Source organism: Mesocricetus auratus, unplaced genomic scaffold (assembly GCF_017639785.1).
Source record: "Mesocricetus auratus isolate SY011 unplaced genomic scaffold, BCM_Maur_2.0 Super-Scaffold_100021, whole genome shotgun sequence".
In the NCBI taxonomy this organism is placed as follows: domain Eukaryota; kingdom Metazoa; phylum Chordata; class Mammalia; order Rodentia; family Cricetidae; genus Mesocricetus; species Mesocricetus auratus.
In genome coordinates this window covers 35490940-35505784 of record NW_024429202.1, presented here as the reverse complement: position 1 = coordinate 35505784, position 14845 = coordinate 35490940, and the positions used below count along the sequence as shown (strand labels likewise).

At 46.2% G+C, this 14845-nt stretch overlaps 1 protein-coding gene across 6 annotated transcripts in view; it reads right to left on the bottom strand.

Annotated features, from left to right (window-relative positions):
• Nck2 (NCK adaptor protein 2) overlaps positions 1-14845 on the bottom strand; it is a 120099-nt gene that overhangs the window by 45379 nt on the left and 59875 nt on the right. For all 6 annotated transcript variants that reach the window (XM_040729228.1, XM_040729227.1, XM_040729231.1 and 3 more), the window contains one exon: positions 6880-7082. The gene's annotated coding sequence lies outside the window, so the exon portion shown is untranslated. The remainder of the gene's footprint in view (positions 1-6879; positions 7083-14845) is intronic.

Below are 14845 nucleotides of genomic sequence, written 5' to 3'. Positions count from 1 at the left end.
TGAGCCTATGGGGGTCATTCTTAATCAAACCACCACAGAGTGCACACGCTGCCCTCAGTAAGGTGAGCACAATTTCTCATCCCCAGTGTTCTGTGGCAGCCAAGAAAAGGGTCCCAACTGGCATTTATGAAAAACCTGGATTTATAAGTTCAGTTCTAACCAGGTGTCCAAGTGGAGGCCTTGGAACACGGGGGTGAGGTTACTGCATATGAAATGTGTGGACTAAGCGTGCCTCTGTGTGATCGAGACGGGTAAAGATAGTATGTCCGCTGCTGCTTACACACCACGTACAAAGAGAGCAAGGGTAAACAGAACCCGGAGCGATGACTGGCAGAAGACACAGCTATGTAGAAAAATGGAATGCCAAGTCTGGAGACTCCCGCCACCCGTGTCCCTGGAAGACACAAAGTGCCTGAGTACTTAGGAGGAATGCCACTGCTCCCTCCTTTCTGGTTTGAAGTTCACATGGGTCCAGGGCCACTCCGGACTGTGGCTTGTGCATCTTGTAGTCTGCACAGGCCTTCAGACAAAGTTACAGAAGCCTGTGCCCTGAAACGGCTGCAGCCTTTCAAAGACAGAATCGCCTTGAATTCCTACAGTTGGCATCGCACTCAATGCTCAGCAAAGGACCTGCCAATGTCACGTTAGGTGTGACCAAAAGTCCTGGAGGGGGCATGTCACTACACAGGGAGCTAAAGCTGACCTCCAGGGTCACAGACCTTGAGGTCAGCTTCCACCAAAGCAAATTCTAGGGTCTCCCTTTGTTTCCATGTAAAAGAGCTTTTGGACACACACAGCACACAAAACCTATCCCCCTAAACTGTTGTCTCCAACAGTGTGGTTTTTTTCATGTTTTCATAGCCATTTTAAATCTTGGATACCACAAACATTGCCAGTGACCTGGGAAAAAAAGGAAAGAGTCAAAAGGAAAATTAATCCCGACAGGAGGAAGCTAAAACTCGGGCTCCCTTGGCTCCTATAGAGAGATCCACCACAGGCATGTGCTTAGGCTCCCCCACACTGCCAAGGCTACAAGGACCACCAGGCACTGCTTGCTCCTGTGTGTACTCTTGGGGGGAGTACACATGGGGACACTGACCTACAGTCCTCAAATTGGCAAAGCAATTCACTTTTCAGTTACCTAGTCCCTTTGTGAAAAGCCTACATCATCTGCTCTGACGCATACAACAGGAGTGTGTTTACCTTCTGCTCTGACACACACAAGGAGTGTGTTTACTTCTATCCTGACACATACAGTAGGAGTGTGTACACCTTTGCCCTGACATACACAGCAGAAGTGTGTACACATTCTGCCCTGACACACACAGCAGGAGTGTGTACACCTTTGCCCTGACATACACAGCAGAAGTGTGTACACATTCTGTCCTGACACACACAGCAGGAGTGTGTACACCTTCCGACCTGACACATATAACAGGCGTATGTGCACCTTCTGCCCTGACACACATAAGTGTGTTTACTTCCGCCCTGACACACACACCCTTTCGTTTTCCTAGGAACAGTCAAAACAGACCACTCTATTCTTCCTGACTTCAGAATCTCAAAAGCATCTACACTTTTCCATTTACGGCTGAGTGGCTGCTTCCTCATGACTGTCCTCTATGTTCAAGGCATCTATGTCCCTCCCAGTCCTGCACACAGGCAGGACAACTACACCACAGCTGGTCTCTTACAGAAAAGCCACTGAATGACTATCGGGAGGGATGGTATACCAGGTGGACACACTGGACGAAAGGGCGATTCATAGCCTGAGTGGAGCCCGGCAAGGAGAGAGAGTTCAGCGGAAGTCATAAAGCTGAAACTGAATGGATTGTTTCTGGAATTCCCTACTCACTTTTTTCTGGGAATGGCTGAGTATAGGTAACAAACTACAGAAAATGATGCCTCGGATAAGAGGAGAGAATATTTTCATTTAAAACAAAGCAGAATATTAGTTATTCTACTCCTACTAATCTGTCAAAAAAGGAAGGTAGATATAGGCAGAGACTTGACTTTTCAAAAAAATTGTTTCTCTGGTTTTCTAGGAAGCTGTGGTACAGGGATGGCGTCAGTGAAGAGAGGCAGCTGGGGAAGTGTGACTTGTCACTACCCCAACCACAAGTGAATGGTCATTCCACTGACCACACATGGAAAGGCTAAAAAGCAACACGGAAAGCTATGCTCTGCAGAAGAGCCCAGAGGCAGTGCTAGAACACAGGAAGAGGCTATCGAGCATCAGGCACTGTTGCCTCTGTGGGTGACTCCTGTCAAGGCAGGTCTCACTCAGTCTGAACCGGTGGGCCAAGAGGACCCTGAGCCCCAAAGCCTGTGGGGTTAAGCAGCCTAGAGAATTACCTCGGCTCAGCTCAAAAACTGCCACTGGGGTCCCTGTCACCTCCTTCTCACTGTCCCTTCTTCCCTTCACAAGCTTCTGAAAAGGATTCTTCACCTCCTACTTACTGGCTGGGGATTTTCCTACGGGGGGGGGGGGGCAGGAATGAAAACACAAACAACCAATCAAACAAACAAACAAAGGAAGTTGATGTAAAAAACTTTATGTAAAAGGCTTTGGGGCAGGGGGAGGACATTCTCAGCCTCCTGGATACTTGGGAGCACTAAACTCTGGCCAAAGTATTTCTCTCACAAAGTCTGAAGTCCAGGGTCAAGATAAGCAAGGGTACAGTTGTCGTTGTCATCTCCAGGGCATATTACAAACAGTAACATAACAGTAAGGGAGGGAGGAAGCCCCGCCCTGCAGCAGGCCCCGGTTCAAATGCTTACCTTACCTACTCACCTAGTACATGAGCAATCCATCTGCAGAAAGGCCAGACCCACCAGAAAGGGCAAAGCTCTCGCGGTCCCTACCAAGGTTCTGTAACCATCCCATTACAGTAACTATAGAGGAGGCGATGCAGTAGGGCTTTTGTATGCAGCTGTAAATGCTCACTGAGCGATTATTTAATCAATTATTACAGATCAGTCCCCTATAAAACCTGCAGCATCAAAGAGACTGTGGCCTGGACTATCACAGGCTCCTTTGTTTCCACAGAAACTCAACAGGTCACTTGCAGCCAACTGCAGCAGCAGCAGCAGGAGGCCTAAAGCCCTAAACACCCATCAGACAGCTTAATCTGCAAAGAGCCTTTGCATGTGAGTCACTGTAGCAACCTCCAAAACAACAAATTCAGGTCCGTGCTAAAAGATAAGGAAAGAACAATCCAAGACACGTTTTCTACATGCATTAGTACGGCTTGGATGTGAGTTGAGGCTCCTCCAGGGTTCATGTGCTGGAATCCCCACTATATATAATAAGGAGGTATAAAAGAGGCTGCAATTTAATCTATGACTCTTAGAAGACTGTCTGGAATTAGACATGATCATCAATATGCAGATCCATGCGTGACTGACTGTTGGTGGCCTTTAAAGGAAATGGAGAGAGAGAACAAAGACAAACTGTCTCTTGCATGTGCATATGACATCGTGGACACAGCCCTGGGACTCTGCCAGCAAAAAGGCCATCACCGTGGAGGTACCACAACTGGGAGCTAAGCACACTTCTTTTCTTTATAAATGTTCCCCTGGCCTCAGGAATTTTGTTGCAGTCATACAAAACAGACTGATACATGTTAAGCCTTAGGAAAATTTGCTTTTATATAAATTTATATAAATGTGAATGTAAGTCGTGAAACTTTCCCTCATTAATGAAATATTACTGGATAGTAATCTTAGGCTTGGTGCCCTGTTTTTCTCCTGCACTGTGGTATCTATGCAGGGTGGAAAGGGATGGACACAGCATCACGGCTTGTATCTATATCGTAGCAACCACTGACAAGTGGGTGAAATCCAATGGACAGCATGCCTCCTCTCGGTACAGTGCACAATGGCCCCACAGCATCCACCCCACCTCCAGCAACGGGGAATTTCAGTTTTCATGTGAAATATCACGTATACGTAAAATGAGGAGAGGGAAAACGGGGTGTGAGCATCCTGTCTCCATGGTCTCCATTCTCCAGAGTGGGCAGGCCAGAGGTTCCCCCAAATTTTGGGCCTTTCCTTCAATGAGGTAAGACCACGGGGCAGGAAGACACAGTCCTGGAAACGAGCTCAAACACCCCATCCTCGTGTAAGCGCTGCTGCAGCCCAGCCCCAGGTGTAGGCCTAGTAACTTGGTATACGCCTTTGGTACCCAGTAACTAGGAGATGCATTCAAGAACTACCATCCACCCCAGTCATCACTCTTCCTAGATGGCACCCAGTGTGGCACACTGAGGATGCCATCCAGCCACTGTGCTTCCCTTCCTACTGGTACTTCAAAAGATCACCGACCAGAAAGTATGTCTCCTGCCCCACAACCACTGCCTCTAGACTCATAGCCACTCAGGCCACCAGGCCTCCCCTGTGCCAAGCAGGACAATTAAGATTCTACCCACTGGATCCAGTATAGCATCCTTGGGCCTTCCCAGGCTTCCCCAAGGGCAGTGCTTCTCTGCCCCAGACAGACAGGTGATAGACGCAGGGTACAGCCCCATGAAGTCTAGCTGGTCCTACCTAAGCTCCCGCCCTCGCCAGCCAGGACACACAGAAAGGTATCTGGAACCGTGTTTTATCTGGTTTTGTAGTTGCTAAAAGACAGTGCGAAAACAACAGCGGTGAAACGGCTTGGAATGTGGCAGGCGCTCGCCGTGTTTTTATTTATTTGTTTGTTTGTTTTTGGTTTTGCGAGACAGGGTTTCTCTGTATTGTTTTGGAGGCTGTCGGTCCAGCCCGGCCTCGAACTCACAGAGATCCGCCTGCCTCTGCTGGGATTAAAGGTGTGCGCCACCACCACCCGGCTAACCTGCCGGGTGTGTTTATTACACAACTGCTACCACAAAATGGAAATGCTTTCTGTATAGATTTCGTCCTGTTTGAAACAAACACAGCACTTGAAATCACCGCCTGGCCAGTGCAGTTCACTAGCCGAGCGTGCAGGCTGGTCTACAGCCAGGAGCCAGGAGAGTCCTCTCCCGCCTCATCCGTCCGCGGCACTGACAGATCATTACAAACTTCCTCATATGCAGTGCCAGTCTGTTCCTAATGAATTATTAATGAATTCTGGTGACCGGATATGAAAAGCTGTAATTTCTTCTAACTTACACGCCCATGAAATCTGACAAACCGACTGACAGATGACCTGACCCCAATAAGGCTCCATTTCAGTGACCATTTCTAAGACCTTGAGTCACTGGGGTTTGAGAAGTTTCTTCTGTAAGCGAATGTGCTATGATCAGGATATTCCCTACCCTCCGTGGGCTTATCTAGGGGAGGGTGGAGAGTCCTGCGAAGGCAGGAGGTGATTGGAAGCTCAACAGCGCCCTCCGTGGGCAGTGATGTGATAACAAGCATGGGGGGGGGGCTGGGACTAGGGTCCCAAAGTCCGAGTGTCAGCTGTGGATCCAGGCCAGCACCTAATTCTGAATCCACCTCAAACACACAACACACCTGGGACAGTGAGCCACTTTCTCCACAGCAAATCATAAAGACGCCAAGGTAAAACACTGGGGCATTTCATTAATTGCACCCTCATGAATAAGGCCTATCAGCATCGTGGAATTCCAAATACCCACATTGTAACAGTCACAGAAAGGACATTAGCAAGTTTCCAGACTAATGTTTTAAAAAGCATCCAGGAGAGACAGCACAAAGTGTCTCAGTGGTCATTAGACCAAATGAAAGAGAGACTTCTAACTCATATAAAGGTACATTTACAGGCATCATTATGCCAAACTCTACAGATCAAATCACAGGTTTGGGATTATCTTAAGACAATCTGTATAAGAGAAACAGCATCAGATTTGCAGAGAAAGAGAAGGCCAGCGGGGTGGGTGCCGGCCCTGCAATTCTGAGGCGACCCTCTCCAGAGGACAATACACCTTCTCACACGGTGTTTCTATCAAAACAGTGGGAACACCGAATGACCGGTGAGTCACCGGCTGGGGATACAGTTCAGGTATAGAATGCTTGTCTAGTATATACCAATCGCAGCAACACGCACACGCAGACACTGCCCCCCACCCCCATCTCTCTTTCATATATTTGTCCCCCAGCCTCATCTTTGTCCACCAGTACCAGTGTGGGGGCTCTGCCGGTCCTGGCTACACAAGGTTAACCACAGTCAGCACTTCCTTCTAACACAGCTTGAGAGCGCATCTCTCCTAGAGACTTTATGAGAGTCCCAGGAACCTTTTATTTATTTGCATTTCCCCTGATGTGAACTTACCCTCTCAGTGCCAAGCTGGACTTGAACCTGACCAGTCTGAAGACCACTTTCCTTCCTGGCTGTATGTTTCCGGTCCCCAGTTAGTACACGGGCAACCTCAATTCAAAGCACGTTCCAGAACCTCACTGCACGTGAATTGGATTACACACTTCTATGTAAACACTCAAAACCACCCGCTCTCAAGTCAGAACAGTAGCAACCTAGTTTTTGAACTATGTTCCCTCAGAGCTTAAACTTAATGCACAGTTCAACAAACCAGGGCCATCACCTATTGCTGTAGGAATAGTTTAATAACTACTATGCAGAGGGCTAGAGAGATGGCTCATTGGTTAAGAACACTTGCTACTCTTGCAGAGGCCGGATTCAACTCCCAGCACCCACAATGTGGCTTACAACCAACCATTACTCCAGTTTCAGGGGATCTGACACCTACTTTTGACCTTCACAGTGACTAAGGCACACAAATAATGCACATAAACATCCAAAAACATCCATACACATCAAATAAAAAACGTTAAAAATTTAAAAAAACTATTATGCAATTTACGCACTCAAGGCAAAAAAACAACAAAAACAGTCAACTACTTTGGCCTCTTTTATGCAGAAATTTACAGGCTTACCTTTGGCACGCAGTTGCAAGAGGTGACTGGCAAAAACGTAGCACTCTTCAAAAAGATGAGGTTTGTTTTGTTTTTTTTTTTCCCAGCTGAGGACACCTTGAAGGTTACAAAGCTGCAGTGATCCTCTGAGAGCCTGTGTCAGTTCAGACCCCAGCAGAGAAGTATGAGCTGGAGCAGCACTGTAGGAGAAGATTCTATGGGATCTGTAGAGAAAGAGAAAGGCTGTATTAGCATTACATATAGACATAGGAAACACCTATTCTGTTAGGTACGCTTGCTTGTTTGAGCTCACCTAACCATTAAAAGAAGAAGAAAGGAGAGGAAGACACTGGTGAAAAGGGGCTGGAGAGACGGCCCAGCAGTTAATACTGCTTGCAGCTCTGGAAGAGGGACCAGCATTTGGTCTCAGCACCCATGTTGGAGGCTCACCACTGCTCACAGCTGCAGCTTCCCAGGGATGCGATACCCTATTCTGGCCTTCTTAAGACACCTGTTCTCACATGAGAAACACACGCTCACAGACACACACTTAAAAAGAAATCCCCAAACATCTGGTGATTGATTGATTGGGGAAAGCCCCTCCACACTGAGAAATACCCATCTAACACGAACACTTGTCATTCCCCTTTGTCAGCTTCCTTCCTCCACATGCTCGCCTGCAGGGTACACACACACACACACACACACACACACACACACACACACACGCACGCACGCACGCACGCACGCACGCACGCACGCACGCACGCACGCACACGAGCAGCAGGGGAAGAAATGGCAATGAGGAATGGAATCCCAAGCATCTCCAGTGCTCTTCTCTACACATGCCCCTCACAACACTGCTGCCCCAATCAGAAGGAAGGCTTTCAGATGCAACAGAGGTGGACCACACAGAGCCCTGTCCAAAACAGTCTCTTACACTGCCATTTTTACCAAGGTGTCACCAACTGAATCCCAGTCCTAGGGCTAAAAGCATCCTCTGCCCCCATACCAGAGCTACCTGGCAGTTAAGGGGCAAATGGCTCGATTGTAAAGGTAGCCACATTCCCTCCGGCTTGTCCAGCTGGTCCTGCATTCACTGTGCACACACTTGGGCAAACACCTCTGGTTTCCTCTACCATTTTCAAGGGGACACTAGTGTGCTCTGCAGATTCCCAAGCAAGTTCACTGGCATCTTTAATCACATTTCAAACCCAGAAGGGTCCTGTCTTGACAGTTCACTTGGAGAAGATCTATTAATTCACCTCTAGGAATGATTATGACCCAAAAATGTTAAAAAAAAAAAACCCACAGAAAAAATTGAACTCTATTTTACTGGAGTAGGAAGTGATAACTCAAGCAGAACTATCATAAAATGTTACAAGGCAAGTTCATAGCTTTTGATTTAAAAAACGAATCCCTCGCTATACATTTTCAAGTTCTATCCCAAGAGCTGGATGGTTTTAACAATACGACTTACTAGAAGGAAAAAGTCGTAAGCAAATGCAATGAACATCCTAGGTACCTTTCTCTCCGTCAAGTGTTAAGTGTAAGATGAAATGAAGTACTAGCATCTGGACACACGTTCTTACTCTACTGCTGACACCACTGGCCCTGTTATTTATGTGGCTTAGCTACAGCCCTGCCGATCATCTCTGTATTTCTAAGTTCCAGGTGCTATTCTAGAAGAAGGTTGGATTTTTTTTTTTTCGAAACAGAGTTTCTCTGTATTGTTTTGGAGGCTACCCTGGAACTCGCTCAGTAGACCAGGCTGGCCTCGAACTCACAGAGATCCCCCTGTCTCTGTCTCGCGAGTGCTGGGATTAAAAAGGCGTGCACCACCAATGCCCAGCCGAGGTTGGATTTTTTAAGATTTTAACTGAGAAGAGGTTCTTGTCTGAAGTCAGACTTTCTAAAGTCTATCTGTGCAGTGTTTGGACACACATGAATGCCTCAACTTCACAGGGTGTTAACTCCCTTGGGGACTGTGGAGGTCAGCTTTCTGTAGCTATGACAAAAACACCCAAGGATAATAATTGACTTTGATGGAGGAGAGGTGTATTATGGCTTGGGGTTTTAGAGGATTTAGTCAATAGCAGGCTGGCTCTGTTGCTTTGGGGCGGTGGCAAGGCAGAACACCTGGGAAGGAGTACATGGTAGAACAACCCTGCTAAGGACGTGGGAGAGAAAGTGAAAGAGAGGAGGTAGCCTGGCTCCCCACAACCCTAAAAGGACTCAGGAAAGAGGACCCAACTTCCTTCTAGACCATGGCTCTCAACCCTCCCAATGCTTCCACCCTTTAATGCAGTTCTCATGTCGTGGTGACCCCCAACCATAAAACTGCTTTTGGGATTACTTTATAACAATTCTGCTATTGTTACTAATTGTAACGTAAATATCTGTGTTTTCTGATGGTCTTAGACAACTCCCGTGAAAGGTTCATTCAACATCCCCCTAAGGGGTCACTACCCATTGGTTTAGAACCACTGTTCTAGACTTTACCTCCTAAAAGGTTCCATCAGCTTCTAATGGTGCCATAGGCTGTAGACCAAGCTTTAAACTCATGGTCTTTGTGGGACATTTAAGATCCAAATCATATAGCAGGGCATGGACAGTCTTCCTTACTAGGCTTTACAGACGGAAATTCACCCGGTCTTTGTACCCCCTTTGCTTCTTCTGATGGTGTGTGGAGAAGAAATGCTTCCAATAGGAACAGGGGTGCAGGTGCACCATATCCACTGACCATGAGCAAAACTACGAGGTGGAAACCCTTGATGTCCAAACACAGTGCCTGTTAGTACAACAGGCAAGGAAAGCCAAGAGGCCTCAGGGCATGATTCGAGATGGCCGAATAGTTGGGATGGTGATGCAACTGCTTAGAAGCCATCCTAAGGTGCCGGAAATCCTCCCTTATGCAAATATGAGAAATATTTACAGTGTTTTCCACGAGAAAAGCAATGGGCTGTCAAACCATCCGCATACCAAGTGTGCACAGAAATAGGGATAAACATGGACTAAGACCTCACCATGGGTTTAAGTGAAGTTCATCACTGTCTTTGTTGAATCTGGGACTATCAGTTTATTCAAAACTTTGGTTAAGTAAGTACAGTTCAAATCAGGTCTTAATGACAATCTGTGATCTAAAAACACTGTTATGCAAAAGCCATCAGCCTGCTTAGATAATGGCTACCAAACACATGCAGAGTAGGAAGACCTCACTGGAGAATTTATTTAAGAATCTCCTGAAAGTCATCATATGAGAAGATACGAAAAGGTGAGTGTGTGCTGCTTTTAAAAATGCATCTGCACTCTCCTAGAAGTAAAAAAAATTAGATCAACATTTAGACTATATGTATCTTAAAAAAAAAAAAAACCTTTAATTTGGACCTCAGTACTATAACAGTTTTTCCTCTGTAAGATCCAAAGGTGGATCAGATCTAATTCCTGTTAACACTGTGATTTTCTTTGGTTCAACTAAAGCTACCCCTTGGGCTTAGTACAGTCTGCTGCAAGGTGTGTAGAGGCAGAACTTGTTTCTTAAAGAGGATGCTCCAATGAAAGCTTGACCCCATGGGTTGCAAAGCCTGGCAGTGCTTTCTCACCCAGCTTCAGGATAGACACAGATAAAAAGCTGAGTGCAAGCAGACCTCAAATACTCTTTTTCTTGTTGTTTCATTTTGAGACAGGGTCTCTCCTTGTAGCCTTAGCTGTTCCAGAGCTCATTATGTAGACCAGGCTAGCTAGGAACTCAAAGAGATTGATCTGCCTCTTCTTCAAGAGTGCTGGGATTAAAGTCATACACCAACACATCCCCGGCCATTCCAAATTTTTAAAGGCCTGCTGCTGCGTGTTCTGTGTGATGCAGGGCTACTTCCTTCCAATCTAGGGTCTGATATGGACCCCTAATGCTGGCATCTATAGCTAACACACTTCTCTCCAGCTTGGTCCCTTTGAGTTAATACAAGGGTTAGGTATGCATATTTTATAGGCTTGCTACTACTGGACATCGGGACTCCCCTTGCTTCAGAAATGGCCAAACCGTCCAGATGGCTACCATAGAAGTTACTCTTCAGAAAGCTCTGGAAATCTACTTTTCCTCCCTGTCCCACTGATAGAAACACAACAATGGGCAGAGAAGAAGAGGCAGTGGTACCACTGCCACACTCACTAAGGCTGACCTCAGCCTCAGCAAGCTGCACAGCAACCTGGAGCCTGTGCCCATCCTTCCGCCAGGAGCCAGCCCATAGGATGCAGCAGCTAGAAAGGGAGCGAATGTTCTCTCCATACAGTGATCACCATGAAAAGGCTAGCAACTGCTACTGGTGACTACTGCCTTCCTGGAGTGCTCCCTATCCTAAAAGACTGGCTTCAAACCCAACCAAGCAGATAGTGCCAGCTTTTGTGGAGACTGGAGCCCATGGGGGCACGGTGGCTTCCATTTTTAAAGTGACTGCATGTCAACGCAGCCATGAAAGACCTGCTGAGTAACAATGTCTGGCTGGGCTAATAGCACACACAGACCAAGGCTCAGGTATGTGGTTAAATACAGGCTAAGAAAATATTTCTGATTCTGAACTATGTGCATACATGTTATTAGGCTTGCATCTCTAATCCAAAGACCTGAAATTTAATATGTACCAAAATATGAAACTATTTGAGCACCGAAAAGACTTCAGATTAGGAAAGACAAAATGTGAATATAAAACACAGAAAGACCCCCCCCCCAACCTGCCCAGCTCAAATCAAAAGAAAGTTCAAGGTGATTGTTTTTAATCCTTTATATAAAAAGAAAAGCTCATGTGAATAGCAAAGCCTCCAGGCTCTGGAACATCTCCTTGCTATACCTTACTCAGTGGAAGACACTGGTTTCTGACAGCGAACAGAGCAACAAGCCAGCTTGAATGATTTCACTACAGTCCAATCTTAGCTTCTCTGGCTAACCTGATCTTGAGCAGCTCAGAGCCTGTCCATCTGAGTCACGAGTCAAAACGGCTCAAGGAGGATGACCTCAACACTGTCTATCATCCACAGCACCAAAAAGGCACCAATCAGGGTCCCAGGAGGGCTGAAATCCACTGGCTAGTCACAGGATTCCAACAGGTCCTAGAGAACCCTGAACTTTCCGTCAATAGAGAGCTCTCAGGAGATGGCAAAGTACCAAGTTTTCTGTGCTGACCTGAGCGTATACCAATTCTAAAGAGTAATGCCGGTTATCAGATTAGAGGGCATTCCTGACAAAGCCAGTATTGAGTCTAACCTCTGCAATAATGGTTTCTGCCTTCAAATATCCCAGGAATGAGAAAAAATCAAAACTGCAAACAGCAGGTCAGCCCTTAACAATTACAATTCAAATACGGAACAAAAAAGCAGCAACCAGCGGGGGAGAACCACTGAGCTGCAGTTCCAGTTTAGTCAGATGTATTTATGCTTCCTCACACACCGTGTGTGCGTGCGCGCGCATGAGCACGCACACATGCATGCGCAGTGAGTACACTCACATGTATACATATCTTATGGTTGTTCCTTAGGAGCTGTCCACTTTGACACACACACACCACCAAGACAGAGTTCTGGGACTCACCAATCCAGCTGGGCTAGCCCACAAACCCCAGGGATACTCCTGTCTCTGACTCCTCAGTGCTGGGATTACAAACACAAACAACTATGCCTAGCTTGAAGATGGAGCTCAGGTTTTAACTTGAAAAGCAAGCACGTTACCATACAGGCTTTCTCCCCAGGCCCTTCAGAATCTTGAGGACCTGACAGGACCCCTCAAGAATTCTTTCTGTTGTTTGAAAATAAATGACAATGGATCTTACACTATCAAATTTTGATCATGAGACAATCACGAGTTTATTAAAGCGTATCTAAAATAACAAGAAAGTCGTACTGCAAATCTTAAACTGAACTTCAATATAAATTTTAGAATCATCTGAAATGCAGGCTCTCTCGATACATGGCGAATGGTCTGCTAAGTATTTCCCTACGCCTCCCCTTTAGTTCAGTCCCATTCCCCTAATCAGGAGCATGTCTTGCAATGCCTCTCAGCGGCTTAATGAGAATCTAATCACATTCAGCATTTGGAAAAGGTTCAGCAGGGTTCTTTTCCTCTCTGTGGTTTTGTTTGTTTCTTGACACTGGGTCTAGCTACACAGTCCAGGTTAGCCTCAAACTCAAGATACACCCCTTCCTACACTTTTGTAAATACAGGTGTGTACATCACAGGGTTTAGTAATGGTCAAGATGTATACAACACTAACAAAACGTATGCACACACACACACACACACACACACACACACACACACACACACACACACTTTTCTTTCTTTCTTTCTTTCTTTCAGGAAAAGGAGGGAAGGAGGAAGGAAAAATGAATTCCTCCTACCTGACACAATTCAAGTACATTTCATGACTGAACTAATTTAGCCTAACGACAAATATATGTCAAACACTAATTACTTCCCAACCCTTACCTTTGGAGATAAAGAACTGAATAAATGAAACTGTAAGAATGGCCAAAGCTGCCGGGCGGTGGTGGCGCACGCCTTTAATCCCAGCACTCGGGAGGCAGAGGCAGGTGGATCTCTGAGTTCGAGACCAAGCCTGGTCTACCGAGTGAGTTCCAGGACAGGCTCCAAAACAATACAGAGAAACCCTGTCTCGAAAAACCAAAAAAAAAAAAAAAAAAAAAAAAAAAAAATGGCCAAAGCTGACAATGGTAGATAAAATCAGGGCTGCAAATTCTGCCTTTGACATGTTTCTCCAAGTTCTCGAACATGCACAGCACCTCCCTCCCATTAAAACACAAACAAAAATCTCTCGAAAAGGGAGCCAGGAAGGCAGAGGTAACCACTGCTAAAGCGGTCTTCTCAAGTGACAAGTTCAGAAGGATGAGAAACACATTTTCACTCAGCTTTAAGTACGCCATGAGAGATCTTTAAAGAGGCGCCTAAGCTAAAGTGAAGCAGTCAGGGTGGGATCCTGCTCAGAGGACGAGGCACGAGGTCTGTACTCCAAGGAAAGCCTACATGAGGTCATCTTCTAGCTGAGGAAGGTCTCAGAAGAAATCAACTCTCCTGACACCTAGGTTCTAGACATTTGGCCTTCTGAACCCTGAGAACAGACCTGATGCTTCAGCCACTCAGCCTAGCTTGAACCTTCCCTGAGACTGTCAACTATGATCTCTCAGGACTTCCAAATATTTTATGAATGAAGCTTAAGTCAAGCATCAAACAGAAGCCCTCATCTTGGGCATTGGCCAGTGCCTTCCTCCTGTACGCAAGAAACAGACTCACCAGCTCTCCATATTTGCCGTCTCTCAAACCCAGCATCAGCACCACAGCCTTTAGGACCTTACCACCCAGTCTCCTCTACACCTTCGCAAAGCCCTGAGGCATCACCCACCGCTGCTGTACCATAACCAAATACATGCAACAGTAGACACAATACATGTCCACTGCCATACACTCTGTCATCTGACCTCCACAATTACAGGCACATACACAACCTGCCCTGGGTGAGTTTAAAGTAAATTGCACGGACAACTTAACTGACCCAGACAACTCAACATACACACCCCAAAAACCATGTATAACACTATTACCACATCAAAGCAACTATTAATTCCTTAATATAAACTTCCCAGCTGTATTGTGCATAACTGTCTTTTTATATATAGCTACTGAACGAGGGCACGAGTCCTGTCCACAAACTACAATCTCTAGTCTGTCTTTTAAGGCACTGCATTTCATCTTAGTGATAGGTGCTATGGTACTAAGGTGTCCATTCTGCAGAGATACAAGATTGGGCATCATGTGGATCCAGGCTCACTGGTGTTTCCATACGCTCCCCAAGCCCTGGCATTTCTCATAGGTTAGCAGTTTACGTCTAGAGACCCCTTAGATGGGAGAGATTATCTTGATAGAAGGGGCAGGGCCCTGACTGAGTGGCAGACATGAAGAATTCCCCCATTTATTCAGTGCTTT